At 46.9% G+C, this 16369-nt stretch overlaps 1 long non-coding RNA gene across 4 annotated transcripts; it reads right to left on the bottom strand.

Annotated features, from left to right (window-relative positions):
* Positions 1-2650: 2650 nt before the first annotated feature.
* On the bottom strand, positions 2651-6978 carry LOC123104589 (uncharacterized). 4 transcript variants are annotated; one of them, XR_006450442.1, is made up of 5 exons: positions 6526-6978; positions 6218-6452; positions 4051-5820; positions 3742-3977; positions 2651-3050 (listed from the first exon to the last, which is right to left on the bottom strand). It is a non-coding gene; the product is annotated as an uncharacterized lncRNA (long non-coding RNA). The 4 variants fall into 4 exon arrangements; XR_006450445.1 differs by having other exon boundaries at positions 3742-3964; XR_006450444.1 differs by lacking the exon at positions 4051-5820 and having other exon boundaries at positions 6526-6969.
* Positions 6979-16369: the final 9391 nt, after the last annotated feature.

Here is a 16369-nt window from a genome sequence, read left to right as displayed (position 1 = left end):
AGACATGTAAAACCGGTGACACAAAGTAAGAGGCAACCTGACCGTGCTATCTTCTTTTTGCTGCTTTTGAAAAGAAGTTGCAAACCGAAGAGAAAATAAAAATGTGTTACCAATTTAACAAATGAAAACAGAGGCCGGACAATTAGGTGAACACGCAATGGATAACAACATCCACACATGTGAACACAAAACAATGGGTCGGCATCATCCAGCCCATGATCCCCTCGTCCCCTGCCGCTTCTGAGGATAGAAGGAACCAATGTGAAGAACACCGGCCAAAGTTTGGTTGTTTTCAATGGAAGACATATGAATTGCATTTGGTTTGTGATAACCATGACTCCCCATGTATTTTGCATGTTTTATGTACAGTAAGTGTCCTTTGAAGTGCAATAAGTGTGTAATTACGTGACACCTCTGAAATAGTTCTAGGACCTATGTGACACTTCTGAAATGGTTTAAGAATCTAGATGACACATATATTGCACTTTGAGGACCTATATGATGATTTTCATAGTTCAAGGACCTACATGGACGTAGTGTCCAGTCTTTACTCCTTTAAAAGAGCCAGTTGGTGTTGATGGTCCGTCTGCCCTCTTTGATTGGATAGGGATAAAAAAATATGCAGCAGTGCCATGGACAATGATGGGAAGTGCTTTTGTGATCCGTGTTGTAACTAAATCTGAGTTTAACTTATGAAGTGAAATCTTAAGGTAGTGTAATGCCAAGACCACTTGAACAACATATCAAGTTGGTGTGATCTCTGGGTAAAGTAAAATGTAACAGCTTGGAGGCATGTTGAGTCGCAAATAGTTGTTCACATGTGTTAGCTAAGGGTAGATGTAATCAAAATGAAATGATGTGTGTGGCTCCATGTGACTCTCTGATGTTTGTAGCGTCGTTGAACAAAGTCTTTCTTGATATGGCTAAACACTAACCTTCTCTTGACGAAAATCATAGTACTACATATTTGGACTTGTACTTTTGTGATTCCAATTTATTTCATGTGATTCCATAGCATAGCACGGGCATCTTACTAGTGATGAAAATATCACAATCATTATGGAGTTTGTTTCCCAAGACCCCAATGGAAAACATTACCATAAGTTTTAACATTAAAGATCTTCATGGTCGAGTGCAAGAAGCCTGCCTTCGAGTACATATGGCTGACATCTCTAAAATTCTTCGCGGTCGACCATAAGAGGACCGGAACCGAGGATATAAAGTGTGCATCGACGGTTATATGGGACATAGAGTCTAGTGATAATGAAAATAACAGGTTTTCCAAGATCCCTAGTGATAAAACTTACAAATCAATATAATCTAAAGTTCTTCATGGTCGGGAGAAAGAGGCCCGCCTTCGAGTACATATGGCTGCTATCTCTAAAGTTCTTTGCGGTCGACCATAAGAGGACCGGAACCGAGGATATAAAGTGCGCATCGACGGTTATATGGGATGTAGTGCCTAGTGATGACAATATCATAATAATTGTGAGGTTGGTTTCCCGACATCCACAAATGAGAAGTCTTACCGGTCGATATAACGTTGAAGTTCTTCAATATCGAGTGCAAGAGGCCCGGCTTCAGGTACATATGGATGTTATCTCTAAATTAAAGTTCTTCGCGGTCGATCATAAGAGGACCGTAACCGAGGATATAAAGTGTGCTTCAACGGTTATATGGGACGTAGTGTCTAGTGATAAAAATATCACAATCATTATGGGGTTTGTTTCCCAAGACCACAATAGAAAACATTGCCGTAAGTTTTAACATTAAAGTTCTTCATGGTCGAGTGCAAGAGGCCTGCCTTTGAGTACATATGGCTGACATCTGTAAAGTTATTCGCGGTCGACCATAAGAGGACCGGAACCGAGGATATAAAGTGTGCATCGACGGTTATATGGGACATAGTGTCTAGTGATTATGAAAATAACACAATACTGGTGGGGTTGGTTTTCCAAGATCCCTAGTGATAAAACTTACCAATCAATATAATATTAAAGTTCTTCATGGTCGGGAGAAAGAGGCCCGCCTTCGAATACATATGGCTGCTATCTCTAATGTTCTTTGCGGTCGACCATAAGAGGACCGGAACAGAGGATATAAAGTGCGTATCAACGATTATATGGGACGTAGTGTCTAGTGATGATAATATCACAATAATTGTGAGGTTGGTTTTCCGACATCCACAAATGAGAAGTCTTACCGGTCGATATAACATTGAAGTTCTTGAATGTCGAGTGCAAGAGGCCTGGCTTCAGGTACATATGGATGTCCATCCTTGAAAGAATGTTGTAATGCAACTTTGCAATGCTTCATGAAGATTGTCCGCAACCTTTCTGTGCCTACCCTGAATGACCTTGTCAGACTCGTCTCCGTTGTTCATTGTTGGGTCAAGAATGACGATCTTCCTCTTTATAAAATCCCAAATGTAGGATATTATGTACAATGCAAGGTGCTTAGGCGAGATGCTTAGAGAAATAAACGAGGCTTTCTTTAAGCACCAGTGCTTATTTGTACAGGATAGACGCTTAGTTAGGCGTCTCTCCTATAGAAATAGACACCGGTGCTTCAGAAAAAACCCGGTTTATTTTTCTAAGCATCTCCCTAAGCACCTAGCATTGTACAAGGCCTAAGAAGAAAGCAAAACACATGACGCTTTGTCAAAAATGAACAACCCATGTACAATTTCAGTTGCACTTTGTACTCACATCAGTACAATGGCAAAATGTACACGTCCTTGTAACACTGCCAAGTTTACATGTCTTGAATCAAATATATTCACTACTTGGCATCCGAAAACCATGTCCTGGACCGTCTTGCACTTGTCCACGTTTCTTCTGCATTGCCCATACTTGCTGCCGAACCCAGTCTCCCAAGAGTATAGGTTGTAGAAGTCATAAGCTTCGTCCAAAGAATCAAATTCCTGGCTGATTTCCGGCTTGTGGATGGTACCTGACTTCTTATCTGTGAAATTCCTCATGGCCTTCTCCAAAGAACTTTTCCTTCCTGATAATGAGGCGCAGCAGTCGGGTATCTTGCCAAGTCGGGCTCTACATATATTTGAGATGTTAACCGCAATTGGAATGGAGATAAAAATGTCAAATATAGTCAAAATGTGCTCATCACTCTGACTTTGATTCAGAAAAAATAGATTGACCTAATGGATACTGTATGCATTGATATATGCAACAACCAATTGACCTAATTGATACTGTATGCATATATATATGCAACAACCAATTGCTCCAGAATAATTAACCGTGTGGCATCGATATGTATACTGCTCATAAAATTGTCTTCATGCACATGCCAATGCCTAGGCCAAAAATTGACAGTATAAATGCCTGCAACAAATGCAGCAAAGTCTGACTATAAAAAAATAGTGAAACCCAAGCTGGGGCTATGACACAAAACGAAAATTGGATCGCATACTTGGCCCCTGATTGACATGTTTATGAGCGCTAATGACAACAGGAGGTCTTGTAACCTCCAAAAACTACTTTTGAATAACAAAAAACTGCTCCAAAATAAACGAATTGTTGACAGCAATCAACTGAACATGATATCCCAAAACTAGAACTGAACCCGTTGTTGACCATTCTACCAAGCTCGGGCTGATTCGAATCCTCAAATCATTATCAAGCCAACAACTTTACTGAAAAAGAGAGTACTAGTTGACTGAAAGTTGTATTGTAAGAGGGGGGCGCTGGAAGGAGGGGTGGGGGTCAATTAAGCTCGCACCTTTGAGGCCACATAGTTGGAGTGCGTTGCGATTCAGATGGATGCTCTCTGTGACTGTCGGTTTGGTCAATGTCTGGGACATTGAAAAAAATCTTCCGTTGCCTCTTGAACTTGAGATGCAGAACTTGAGGAAGGAGAATCGCTATCACCATCTTTCCCTCCATCACCGCACCTCCCCTCCCTCTGGCAATGCCAGATCTAGGATGCCCACGGTTGTGACCGGCTGGGAACAGAAGCTGTTCATCGGCATGGCAAGATGAAGATTTGGCGATTTGCGGTAGAAAACAAGGAAAGAAAAAGAGGAGAAACCTGAACAAGAGATCCGTGAATGACTCCCCACCGAGATTCATTGATGATTTGTGAAGAAATATCGAGATCCAAGCGCGGCGATGAGGAGGGCGTGGTTTCGCCGGTCAATGCAGCTGCGACTGGGATTCGAATTTTGAATTGCCTCTGGCTTGGGTGGATGGGGTAGCCTGGTCACGGTGTAGTTGACGGGGAGGTAGGTGAGTACAAGCTATGCGCTAGCGTAGGTAGGACGCCAGATACGATCTGACGTGTATTCGCTTCATATGGCGCTCGGAAAAATGAAATAGCCAAATCCGTGTGGGCCATGTGGGACACGCTAGCGCCGATCCCCAGGGTGCAGCGACGGCTCCGATATTGGTTGCGCACGCAGCCAGTTAGGAAAGGCCTTATTCGGGCCGGAGGACAAGGCGGCGGAGGTCATAGATAGTACCCTACTGCGCCGTGAGTAGTCTAGGGTTTTATTCTTTTTTAGACGAGTTTCGGGTTTTATTTAGCTCCTTGGCTGTGCACGGGAAAAAATGTACATTGGGATTTCTCTATTTATTTATTTATCTTTTTTAACACAGTAGAGACGCAAACGTTCTTCGGCGGATGGTGTCGTTGGTTGAGACGCGGCGAGGTTTACGGATTAGGGTAGGGTCTTTTGCGTTGTAGTTGTGTTGTCGTTGTTGGTTGTCTTTGGACTAGCCGGTTGTGGAGTGGGTGCTACGGTCATTGTTCGCGGCGAGTGGTAGCTGTCTTGTACTTGCAATTATCTTCTTCTATAAAGCTATGGTATGCAATTTGCGTACTTTCGAAAAAAATACCCCTAACTTCAAAACATATTTTTAAGCCCCTAAAATGTGGCAAACCGGAAAAATGTCCACCCAAATGGTTCTGGAGATGATTTGTGGTGTTGTTGTCTTTTACCGTGCTGACTGGGCAGGTGACTGTATACATGACTGGCCCGCGCAGGAGGAAGAGACCTCGTCGCTTCCGGCCGCCGCCATGGCGTGTGGAGAAGTTGGCTGCCACTGCCATCGGCAGTCGTGACACGGGAGAAGATACTGTGCTGGCAGCCGTCGGCAGCCAGAAGATGTTGCTTCGCCTAGCGCCGGGGAGGAGTCACAGCATGGTGGCCGTCGGGATAGGCAACCGAGGCTTTGGTCATACCACCATCCGGAAGTCAGGAGGGAGCCCCGTCAGGTCACCGTCCTGCGCATTGGCATTGCACAGGAGCTGCTGAACGGGTTCGTCGGCTACCTGCTGAAAGACATCGCCAAGATGGCTGATGATTCAGTCAGCGACATTAGCAGCGAGGCGAGCCGGGACCGACTAGGTGTCAATCGACTGAAATTTATATTCTGTCAGCCACTTTTCTGTGTAGGTGTGAACATGCGCAGCCACAGGAAAAAAGCCTAATAAGGTCGGCCGCAACTATGCCTGCGAGATTTGGACTGTGTGCGCGCCCGAGAGAGAGAGAGCACGCTCATGAGAGATTGTTGGAAATATGCCCTAGAGGCAATAATAAAATGATTATTATATTTCCTTGTTCATGATAATTGTCTATTATTCATGCTGTAATTGTTTTATCCGGAAATCGTAATACATGTGTGAATACATAGACCACAATGTGTCCCTAGTGAGCCTCTAGTTGACTAGCTCGTTGATCAACAGATAGTCATGGTTTCCTGCCTATGGACATGGGGATGTCATTGATATGTATACTGCTCATAAAATTGTCTTCATGCACATGCCAATGCCTAGGCCAAAAATTGACAGTATAAATGCCTGCAACAAATGCAGCAAAGTCTGACTATAAAAAAATAGTGAAACCCAAGCTGGGGCTATGACACAAAACGAAAATTGGATCGCATACTTGGCCCCAGATTGACATGTTTATGAGCGCTAATGACAACAGGAGGTCTTGTAACCTCCAAAAACTACTTTTGAATAACAAAAAACTGCTCCAAAATAAACGAATTGTTGACAGCAATCAACTGAACATGATAATCCCAAAACTAGAACTGAACCCGTTGTTGACCATTCTACCAAGCTCGGGCTGATTTGAATCCTCAAATCATTATCAAGCCAACAACTTTACTGAAAAAGAGAGTACTAGTTGACTGAAAGTTGTATTGTAAGAGGGGGCGCTGGAAGGAGGGGTGGGGGTCAATTAAGCTCGCACCTTTGAGGCCACAGAGTTGGAGCGTGTTGCGATTCAGATGGATGCTCTCTGTGACTGTCGGTTTGGTCAATGTCTGGGACATTGAAAAAATCTTCCGTTGCCTCTTGAACTTGAGATGCAGAACTTGAGGAAGGAGAATCGCTATCACAATCTTTCCCTCCATCACCGCACCTCCCCTCCCTCTGGCAATGCCAGATCTAGGACGCCCACGGTTGCGACCGGCTGGGAACAGAAGCTGTTCATCGGCATGGCAAGATGAAGATTTGAGGATTTGCGGTAGAAAACAAGGAAAGAAAAAGAGGAGAAACCTGAACAAGAGATCCGTGAATGACTCCCCACCGAGATTCATTGGTGATTTGTGAAGAAATATCGAGATCTAGGCGCGGCGATGAGGAGGGCATGGTTCCGCCGGTCAATGCAGCTGCGACTGGGATTCGAATTTTGAATTGCCTCTGGCTTGGGTGGATGGGGTAGCCTAGTCACGGTGTAGTTGACGGGGAGGTAGGCGAGTACGAGCTATGCGCTAGCGTAGGTAGGACGCCAGATACGATCTGACGTGTATTCGCTTCATATGGCGCTCGGAAAAATGAAATAGCCAAATCCGTGTGGGCCATGTGGGACACGCTAGCGCCGATCCCCAGGGTGCAGCGACGGCTCCGATACTGGTTGCGCACACAACCAGTTAGGAAAGGCCTTATTCGGGCCGGAGGACAAGGCGGCGGAGGTCATAGATAGTACCCTACTGCGCCGTGAGTAGTCTAGGGTTTTGTTCTTTTTTAGACGAGTTTCGGGTTTTATTTAGCTCCTTGGCTGTGCACGGGAAAAAATGTACATTGGGCTTTCTCTATTTATTTATTTATCTTTTTAACACAGTAGAGACGCAAACGTTCATACATACACGCATACACTCATCCTTATGAGCACCTCCGAAAGACTGAGCCGGCATGTCATCTTGAAATTTACGAAGTCACCGTAGGCACTTCGTCGTCAACGGAAACGCCTCCTCCCACTGAATGCCCATCGTCGGAAATTCTGAAATAAATTCAGGGATGAACGCGAGCACCAGGACTTGAATCCTGGTGAGCTGGGGATACCACAGTCCCTCTAACCATTCAACCACAGATTGGTTCTTTATGTAAGTATAGATTGCCCCTTCAAATGTGGTTGTTGGCATCAAATACCCCCCAACTAGAAAGCAATCCTCCTCTCGCCATTTGCAAACTAGCATGCTGGTGACACTCGCCTTCCGGGTCGCACGCGCGTGCGGCTCCGAAGGCTCCCCCAACCCTAGCACAGCCAAGGCCTCAGATCGACTCCTCCGGCCGGCGCCGGCGATGGCGGCCGCGCCCGGCCACCAAAGGCGGCGTCCCCCGGACGGATCCCCTTCGCAGGGAGCGGGATGTCTACGGGGCGGCCATGCTGGTGGGGTGGCCGGTGACGCGATTCGCGTCGATGGTCATCGGCGCATGGCAGAGAGCGCGATGGAGAGGTGGATCCAGGCGAGCTGCTGCAGAGTGGTGGAGGTTGGTGGTGCGTGGACGCTGATGGTGGTGGTGGAGCGAGCTCAGCCATGGAGGCGGCGGCGCCGAGGAGGCCCAGCCAGGAAGGAGATCCTACGGGCAGCAGGCGGTCGGCTGCCTCCTCGTGAGGGGGTTGTGGTGGTGCTCTCAGAGGTGCGGGCGCTGGATTTGCGGATGGAGGTGCGGGTCGGATCTGAATTGTCTCAGATTCGATCTGGGTCTTTGGGCTGTTTCCATCGCCTGGCAGTCCCCTGGTGCGGATGAAGGCCGATGTGGTGGAGCAGGCCCTTGTACGGGATGGTAGGAAGCGGTGGCTCCTCGTCTGGATTGTTGGTGGCATGCTCTCTCGGCAGTGCTAGTGTGGGAGGATCACGGCTGTGCCGCTTCGTCGACAAATTGCTGTGGTGATGGCGGTGCGAGGATTCATGGACAATGCTTCCCCAAATCTTGAGGTGTGGAGATGAGTGACATTACAGATGAAAATCATGTCCGGTTTTGGCCGGGCCGGCGGCAATGGCACCTGAGGGTGTTGTTTCCCTCCCTGTAGGCATCGCCGAGTGTGTCGCCATTTCCCTTGTCTTCTTGGTTTTGGCCGTTGTCTCCGGGCGAAAGCCTTGATTCGGTGTGGGATCGGCATGATGGCGGCGTCTTCGATGTCATCTCTCTGTTGGGAGCATCGTGCCAGGAGACATGGTTTGGAGGTCCTATGTTGCGCTCCACCGGTGTCCGCCGCTGCCCTTGTTCGTTCTTCTCCGGCGCAATGTACGATCATCAATAGTGATTCCAAGATGGTGCCTTTCTTGGGTCGGATCGAGTCCTGCCATCCTCTTGCCACCTCCTTTAGGCATCAAGGGGGATGGTGCGTTGACGAGGGAAGCTTGGCGAGAGCTACTGTTCTTCGGCGGTGGCTGTCGTTGGTTGAGACGCGGCGAGGTTTTCGGATTAGGGTAGGGTCTTTTGCGTTGTAGTTGTGTTGTCGTTGTTGGTTGTCTTCGGACTAGCCAGTTGTGGAGTGGGTGCTACGGTCATTGTTCGCGGCGAGTGGTAGCTGTCTTGCACTTGCAATTATCTTCTTCTATAAAGCTATGGTATGCGATTTGCGTACTTTCGATAAAAATACCCCTAACTTCAAAACATATTTTTAAGCCCCTAAAATGTGGCAAACCGGAAAAATGTCCACCCAAATGGTTTTGGAGATGATTTGTGGTGTTGTTGTCTTTTACTGTGCTGACTGAGCAGGTGACTGTATACATGACTGGCCCGCGCAGGAGGAAGAGACCTCGTCGCTTCCGGCCGCCGCCATGGCGTGTGGAGAAGTTGGCTGCCACTGCCATCGGCAGCCGTGACACGGGAGAAGATATTGTGCTGGCAGCCGTCGGCAGCCAGAAGATGTTGCTTCGCCGAGCGCCGGGGAGGAGTCACAGCATGGTGGCCGTCGGGATAGGCAACCGAGGCTTTGGTCATACCACCATCCGGAAGTCAGGAGGGAGCCCCGTCAGGTCACCGTCCTGCGCATTGGCATTGCACAGGAGCTGCTGAACGGGTTCGTCGGCTGCCTGCTGAAAGACGTCGCCAAGATGGCTGATGATTCAGTCAGCGGCATTAGCAGCGAGGCGAGCCGGGACCGACTAGGTGTCAATCGACTGAAATTTATATTCTGTCAGCCACTTTTCTGTGTAGGTGTGAACATGCGCAGCCACAGGAAAAAAGCCTAATAAGGTCGGCCGCAACTATGCCTGCGAGATTTGGACTGTGTGCGCGCCCGAGAGAGAGAGAGCACGCTCATGAGAGATTGTTGGAAATATGCCCTAGAGGCAATAATAAAATGATTATTATATTTCTTTGTTCATGATAATTGTCTATTATTCATGCTATAATTGTATTATCCGGAAATCATAATACATGTGTGAATACATAGACCACAATGTGTCCCTAGTGAGCCTCTAGTTGACTAGCTCGTTGATCAACAGATAGTCATGGTTTCCTGGCTATGGACATGGGGATGTCATTGATAACGGGATCACATCATTAGGAGAATGATGTGATGGACAAGACCCAAACCTAAGCATAGCACTAAGATCGTGTAGTTCGTTTGCTGTAGCTTTTCTGGATGTCAAGTATCATTTCCTTAGACCATGAGATTGTGCAACTCCCGGATAACGTAGGAGTGCCTTGGGTGTGCCAAACGTCACAACGTAACTGGGTGACTATAAAGGTACATTACAGGTATCTCCGAAAGTGTCTGTTGGGTTGGCACGAATCGAGACTGGGATTTGTCACTCCGTATGACGGAGAGGTATCTCTGGGCCCACTCGGTAATGCATCATCATAATGAGCTCAATGTGATCAAGTGGTTGATCACGGGATCATGCATTACGGTACGAGTAAAGTGACTTGCCGGTAACAAGACTGAACAAGGTATTGGGATACCGACGATCGAGTCTCGGGCAAGTAACGTACCGATTGACAAAGGGAATTGAGTACGGGATTGATTAGGTCCTCGACATCATGGTTCATCCGATGAGATCATCGAGGAGCATGTGGGAGCCAACATGGGTATCCAGATCCTGCTGTTGGTTATTGACCAGAGAGTCGTCTCGGTCATGTCTGCTTGTCTCCTGAACCCGTAGGGTCTACACACTTAAGGTTCGGTGACGCTAGCGTTGTATAGATATGAGTATGCAGTAATCCGAAAGTTGTTCGGAGTCCTGGATGAGATCCTGGACGTCACGAGGAGTTCCGGAATTGTCCGGAGGTGAAGAATTATATATAGGAAGTGTAGTTTCGGCCATCGGGAAAGTTTCGGGTCACCGGTATTGTACCGGGACCACCGGATGGGTCCCGGGGGTCCACCGGGTGGGGCCACCCATCCCGGAGGGCCCCATGGGCTGAAGTGGTGAGGGGAACCAGCCCATAGTGGGCTGGTGCGCCCCCCCCTTGGGCCCCCCATGCGCCTAGGGTTGGGAACCCTAGGGGAGGGGGCGCCTCCACTTAACTTGGAGGGTACTCCACCCCTTGGCCGCCCCCCCCCCCCCCTAGAAGATCCCATCTCCTAGGGCCGGCGCACCCCCCCTAGGGGGGCCTATATAAAGGGGGGAGGGAGGGCAGCCGCACCTCAAGTCTTGGCGCCTCCCTCTCCCCTGCTACACCTCTCCCTCTCGCAGAAGCTCGGCGAAGCCCTGCTGCGATCACTGCTGCATCCACCACCACGCTGTCATGCTGCTGGATCTTCATCAACCTCTCCTTCCCCCTTGCTGGATCAAGAAGGAGGAGACGTCATCCGCTCCGTACGTGTGTTGAACACGGAGGTGCCGTCCATTCGGCACTTGGTCATCGGTGATTTGGATCACGACGAGTACGACTCCATCATCCCCGTTCTCTTGAACGCTTCCGCTCGCGATCTGCAAAGGTATGTAGATGCACTCTCCTCTCGTTGCTAGTTGACTCCATAGAGTGATCTTGGTGAAACGTAGGAAATTTTTTTGTTTTCTGCAACGTTCTCCAACAGTGGTATCAGAGCTAGGTCTATGCGTAGTTACTATGCACGAGTAGAACACAAAGTAGTTGTGGGCGTCGATATTGTCAATTTGCTTGCCGTTACTAGTCTTATCTTGATTCGGCGGCATCGTGGGATGAAGCGGCCCGGACCAACTTTACACGTACGCTTACGTGAGACCGGTTCCACCGACTGGCATGCACTAGTTGCATAAGGTGGCTGGCGGGTGTCTGTCTCTCCCACTTTAGTCGGATCAGATTCGATGAACCGGGTCCTTATGAAGGGTAAATAGAAATTGGCAATTCACGTTGTGGTTTTGGCATAGGTAAGAAACGTTCTTGCTAGAAACCTATAGCAGCCACGTAAAAACTTGCAACAACAATTAGAGAACGTCTAACTTGTTTTTGCAGCAAGTGTTTTGTGATGTGATATGGCCAAAGGTTGTGATGAATGATGAATGATATATGTGATGTATGAGATTGATCATGTTCTTGTAATAGGAATCACGACTTGCATGTCGATGAGTATGACAACCGGCAGGAGCCATAGGAATTGTCTTTATTTTTTGTATGACTTGCGTGTCATTGAGAAACGCCATGTAAATTACTTTACTTTATTGCTAAACGTGTTAGCCATAGTAGTAGAAGTAATAGTTGGCGAGCAACTTCATGGAGACACGATGATGGAGATCATGATGATGGAGATAATGGTGTCATGCCGGTGACAAGATGATCATGGAGCCCCAAGATGGAGATCAAAGGAGCTATATGATATTGGCCATATCATGTCACTATTATTTGATTGCATGTGATGTTTATCATGTTTTTGCATCTTGTTTACTTAGAACGACGGTAGTAAATAAGATGATCCCTCATAATAATTTCAAGAAAGTGTTCCCCCTAACTGTGCGCCGTTGCGACAGTTCGTTGTTTCGAAGCACCACGTGATGATCGGGTGTGATAGATTCTAACGTTTACATACAACGGGTGTAAGACAGATTTACACATGCAATACACTTAGGTTGACTTGACGAGCCTAGCATGTACAGACATGGCCTCGGAACACAGAAGACCGAAAGGTCGAGCATGAGTCGTATAGAAGATACGATCAACATGAAGATGTTCACCGATGTTGACTAGTCCGTCTCACGTGATGATCGGACACGGCCTAGTCAACTCGGATCATGTTATACTTAGATGACTGAAGGGATGTCTATCTAAGTGGGAGTTCATTGAATAATTTGATTAGATGAACTTAATTATCATGAACTTAGTCTAAAATCTTTACAATATGTATTGTAGATCAAATGGCCAACGTTGTCCTCAACTTCAACACTTCCTAGAGAAACCAAGATGAAAGACGATGGCAGCAACTATACGGACTAGGTCCAGAACCCGAGGATCATCCTCATACCTGCCAAGAAAGATTATGTCCTAGAAGCACCACTAGGTGACGCACCGTCCCACAGAACCAAGACGTTATGAACGCTTGGCAGACACGTGCTGATGATTACTCCCTCGTTCAGTGCGGCATGCTTTACATCTTAGAACCGAGGCTCCAAAAGCATTTTGAGCGACACGGAGCATATGAGATGTTCGAAGAGCTGAAAATGGTTTTCCAAACTCATGCTCGGGTCGAGAGATATGAAGTCTCCGACAAGTTCTTCATCTGTAAGATGGAGGAAAATAGTTCTGTCAGTGAGCACATACTCAAAATGTCTGGGTTGCATAACCGCTTGACTCAGCTGGGAGTTAATCTCCCGGATGACGCGGTCATTGACAGAATCCTTCAGTCGCTTCCACCAAGCTACAAGAGCTTTGTGATGAACTTCAATATGCAGGGGATGGAAAAGACCATTCCTGAAGTATTTGCAATGTTGAAATCAGCAGAGGTAGAAGTCAAAAAGGAACATCAAGTGTTGATGGTGAATAAAACCACTAAGTTCAAGAAAAGCAAGGGTAAGAAGAACTTCAAGAAGGACGGCAAGGGAGTTGCCGCGCCCGGTAAGCAAGCTACCGGGAAGAAGCCAAAGAATGGACCCAAGCCCGAGACTGAGTGCTTTTATTGCAAGGGAAGTGGTCACTGAAAGCGGAACTGCCCCAAATACTTAGCGGACAAGAAGGCCGGCATCACAAAAGGTATATGTGATATACATGTAATTGATGTGTACCTTACCAGTACTCGTAGTAGCTCCTGGGTATTTGATACCGGTGCGGTTGCTCACATTTGTAACTCAAAGCGGGAGCTGTGGAATAAGCGGAAACTGGTGAAGGACGAGGTGACGATGCGCGTCGGGAATGGTTCCAAGGTCGATGTGATCGCCGTCAGCACGCTACCTCTACATTTACCTACGGGATTAGTTTTAAATATCAATAATTGTTATTTAGTGCCAGCTTTGAGCATGAACATTGTATCAGGATCTCGTTTAATACGAGATGGCTACTCATTTAAATCCGACAATAATGGTTGTTCTATTTATATGAGAGATATGTTTTATGGTCATGCTCCGATGGTGAATGGTTTATTCTTAATGAATCTCGAGCGTAATGCTACACATATTCATAGTGTGAATACCAAAAGATGTAAGGTTGATAATGATAGTCTCACATACTTGTGGCACAGACGCCTTGGTCACATAGGTGTCAAACGCATGAAGAAGATCCATGCAGATGGACTTTTAGAGTCTCTTGATTACGAATCATTTGACACGTGCGAACCATGCCTCATGGGTAAAATGACCAAGACTCCATTCTCAGGAACAATGGAGCGAGCAACCAACTTATTGGAAATCATACATACTGATGTGTGCGGTTCAAAGAGTGTTGAGGCTCGCGGTGGCTATCGTTATGTTCTCACCCTCACTGATGACTTGAGTAGATATGGGTATGTCTACTTAATGAAACACAAGTCTGAGACCTTTGAATAGTTCAAGGAATTTCAGAGTGAGGTTGAGAATCAACGTGACAGGAAAATCAAGTTCTTGCGATCAGATCGTGGGGGAGAATACTTGAGTCATGAATTTGGCACACACTTAAGAAAATGTGGAATAGTTTCACAACTCACGCCGCCTGGAACACCTCAGCGTAATGGTGTGTCCGAACGTCGTAATCGCACTCTATTAGATATGGTGAGATCTATGATGTCTCTTACCGATTTACCGCTATCATTTTGGGGCTATGCTTTAGAGACTGCCGCATTCACTTTAAATAGGGCTCCGTCGAAATCCGTTGAGACGACACCGTATGAATTATGGTTTGGGAAGAAACCTAAGCTGTCGTTTCTAAAAGTTTGGGGATGTGATGCTTATGTCAAGAAACTTCAACCTGAAAAGCTCGAACCCAAGTCGGAAAAATGCGTCTTCATAGGATACCCTAAAGAAACTGTTGGGTATACCTTCTACCTCAGATCCGAAGGCAAGATCTTTGTTGCCAAGAATGGGTCCTTTCTAGAGAAAGAGTTTCTCTCGAAAGAAATAAGTGGGAGGAAGGTAGAACTTGATGAAGTATTACCTCTTGAACCGGTAAGTGGCGCAGCTCAAGAAAATGTTCCTGAGGTGCCTACACCGACTAGAGAGGAAGTTGTTGATGATGATCATGAAACTTCAGATCAAGTTGCTACTGAACTTCGTAGGTCCACAAGGACACGTTTCGCACCAGAGTGGTACGGCAACCCTGTCTTGGAAATTATGTTGTTAGACAACGGTGAACCTTCGAACTATGAAGAAGCGATGGCGGGCCCGGATTCCGACAAATGGCTGGAAGCCATGAAATCCGAGATAGGATCCATGTATGAAAACGAAGTATGGACTTTGACTGACTTGCCCGTTGATCGGCGAGCCATAGAAAATAAATGGATCTTTAAGAAGAAGACAGACGCGGATGGTAATGTGACCATCTATAAAGCTCGGCTTGTCGCTAAGGGTTATCGACAAGTTCAAGGGGTTGACTACGATGAGACTTTCTCACCCATAGCGAAGCTGAAGTCCGTCCGAATCATGTTAGCAATTGCCGCATTCTATGATTATGAGATATGGCAAATGGATGTCAAAACGGCATTCCTTAATGGTTTCCTTAAGGAAGAATTGTATATGATGCAGCCGGAAGGTTTTGTCGATCCTAAGAATGCTGACAAGGTGTGCAAGCTCCAACGCTCGATTTATGGGCTGGTGCAAGCATCTCGGAGTTGGAACATTCACTTTGATGAGATGATCAAAGTGTTTGGGTTTATGCAGACTTATGAAGAAGTCTGCATTTACAAGAAAGTGAGTGGGAGCTCTGTAGCATTTCTCATACTGTATGTGGATGACATAGTGTTGATGGGAAATGATATAGAATTCTTGGAAAGCATAAAGGCCTATTTGAACAAGTGTTTTTCAATGAAGGACCTTGGAGAAGCTGCTTATATATTAGGCATCAAGATATATAGAGATAGATCGAGACGCCTCATTGGTCTTTCACAGAGTATGTACCTTGACAAGATTTTGAAGAAGTTCAAAATGGATCAGTCAAAGAAGGGGTTCCTGCCTGTATTGCAACGTACGAGATTGAGCTTGGCTCAATGCCCGACCACGGCAGAAGATAGAGAAAAGATGAGTGTCGTCCCCTATGCCTCGGCCATAGGGTCTATTATGTATGCTATGTTGTGTACCAGACCTGATGTAAACCTTGCCGTAAGTTTGGTAGGAAGGTGCCAAAGTAATCCCGGCATGGAACACTGGACAGCGGTCAAAAATATCCTGAAGTACCTGAAAAGGACTAAGGAAATGTTTCTTATTTATGGAGGTGACGAAGAGCTCGTCGTAAAGGGTTACGTCGATGCTAGCTTCGACACAGATCTGGATGACTCTAAGTCGCAAACCGGATACGTGTATATTTTGAATGGTGGGGCAGTAAGCTGGTGCAGTTGCAAGCAAAGCGTTGTGGCGGGATCTACATGTGAAGCAGAGTACATGCCAGCCTCGGAGGCAGCACACGAAGCAGTCTGGGTGAAGGAGTTCATTACCGACCTAGGAGTCATACCCAATGCGTCGGGCCCGATGACTCTCTTCTGTGACAACACTGGAGCTATTGCCCTTGCCAAGGAGCCCAGGTTTCACAGGAAGACCAGGCATATCAAGCGTCGCTTCAACTCCATTCG

The sequence above is a fragment of the Triticum aestivum genome, chromosome 5A (genome assembly GCF_018294505.1).
Source record: "Triticum aestivum cultivar Chinese Spring chromosome 5A, IWGSC CS RefSeq v2.1, whole genome shotgun sequence".
Lineage (NCBI taxonomy): Eukaryota > Viridiplantae > Streptophyta > Magnoliopsida > Poales > Poaceae > Triticum > Triticum aestivum.
Note: the sequence above shows the minus strand (reverse complement) of the source record. Positions and strands in the feature narration are given on the sequence as shown.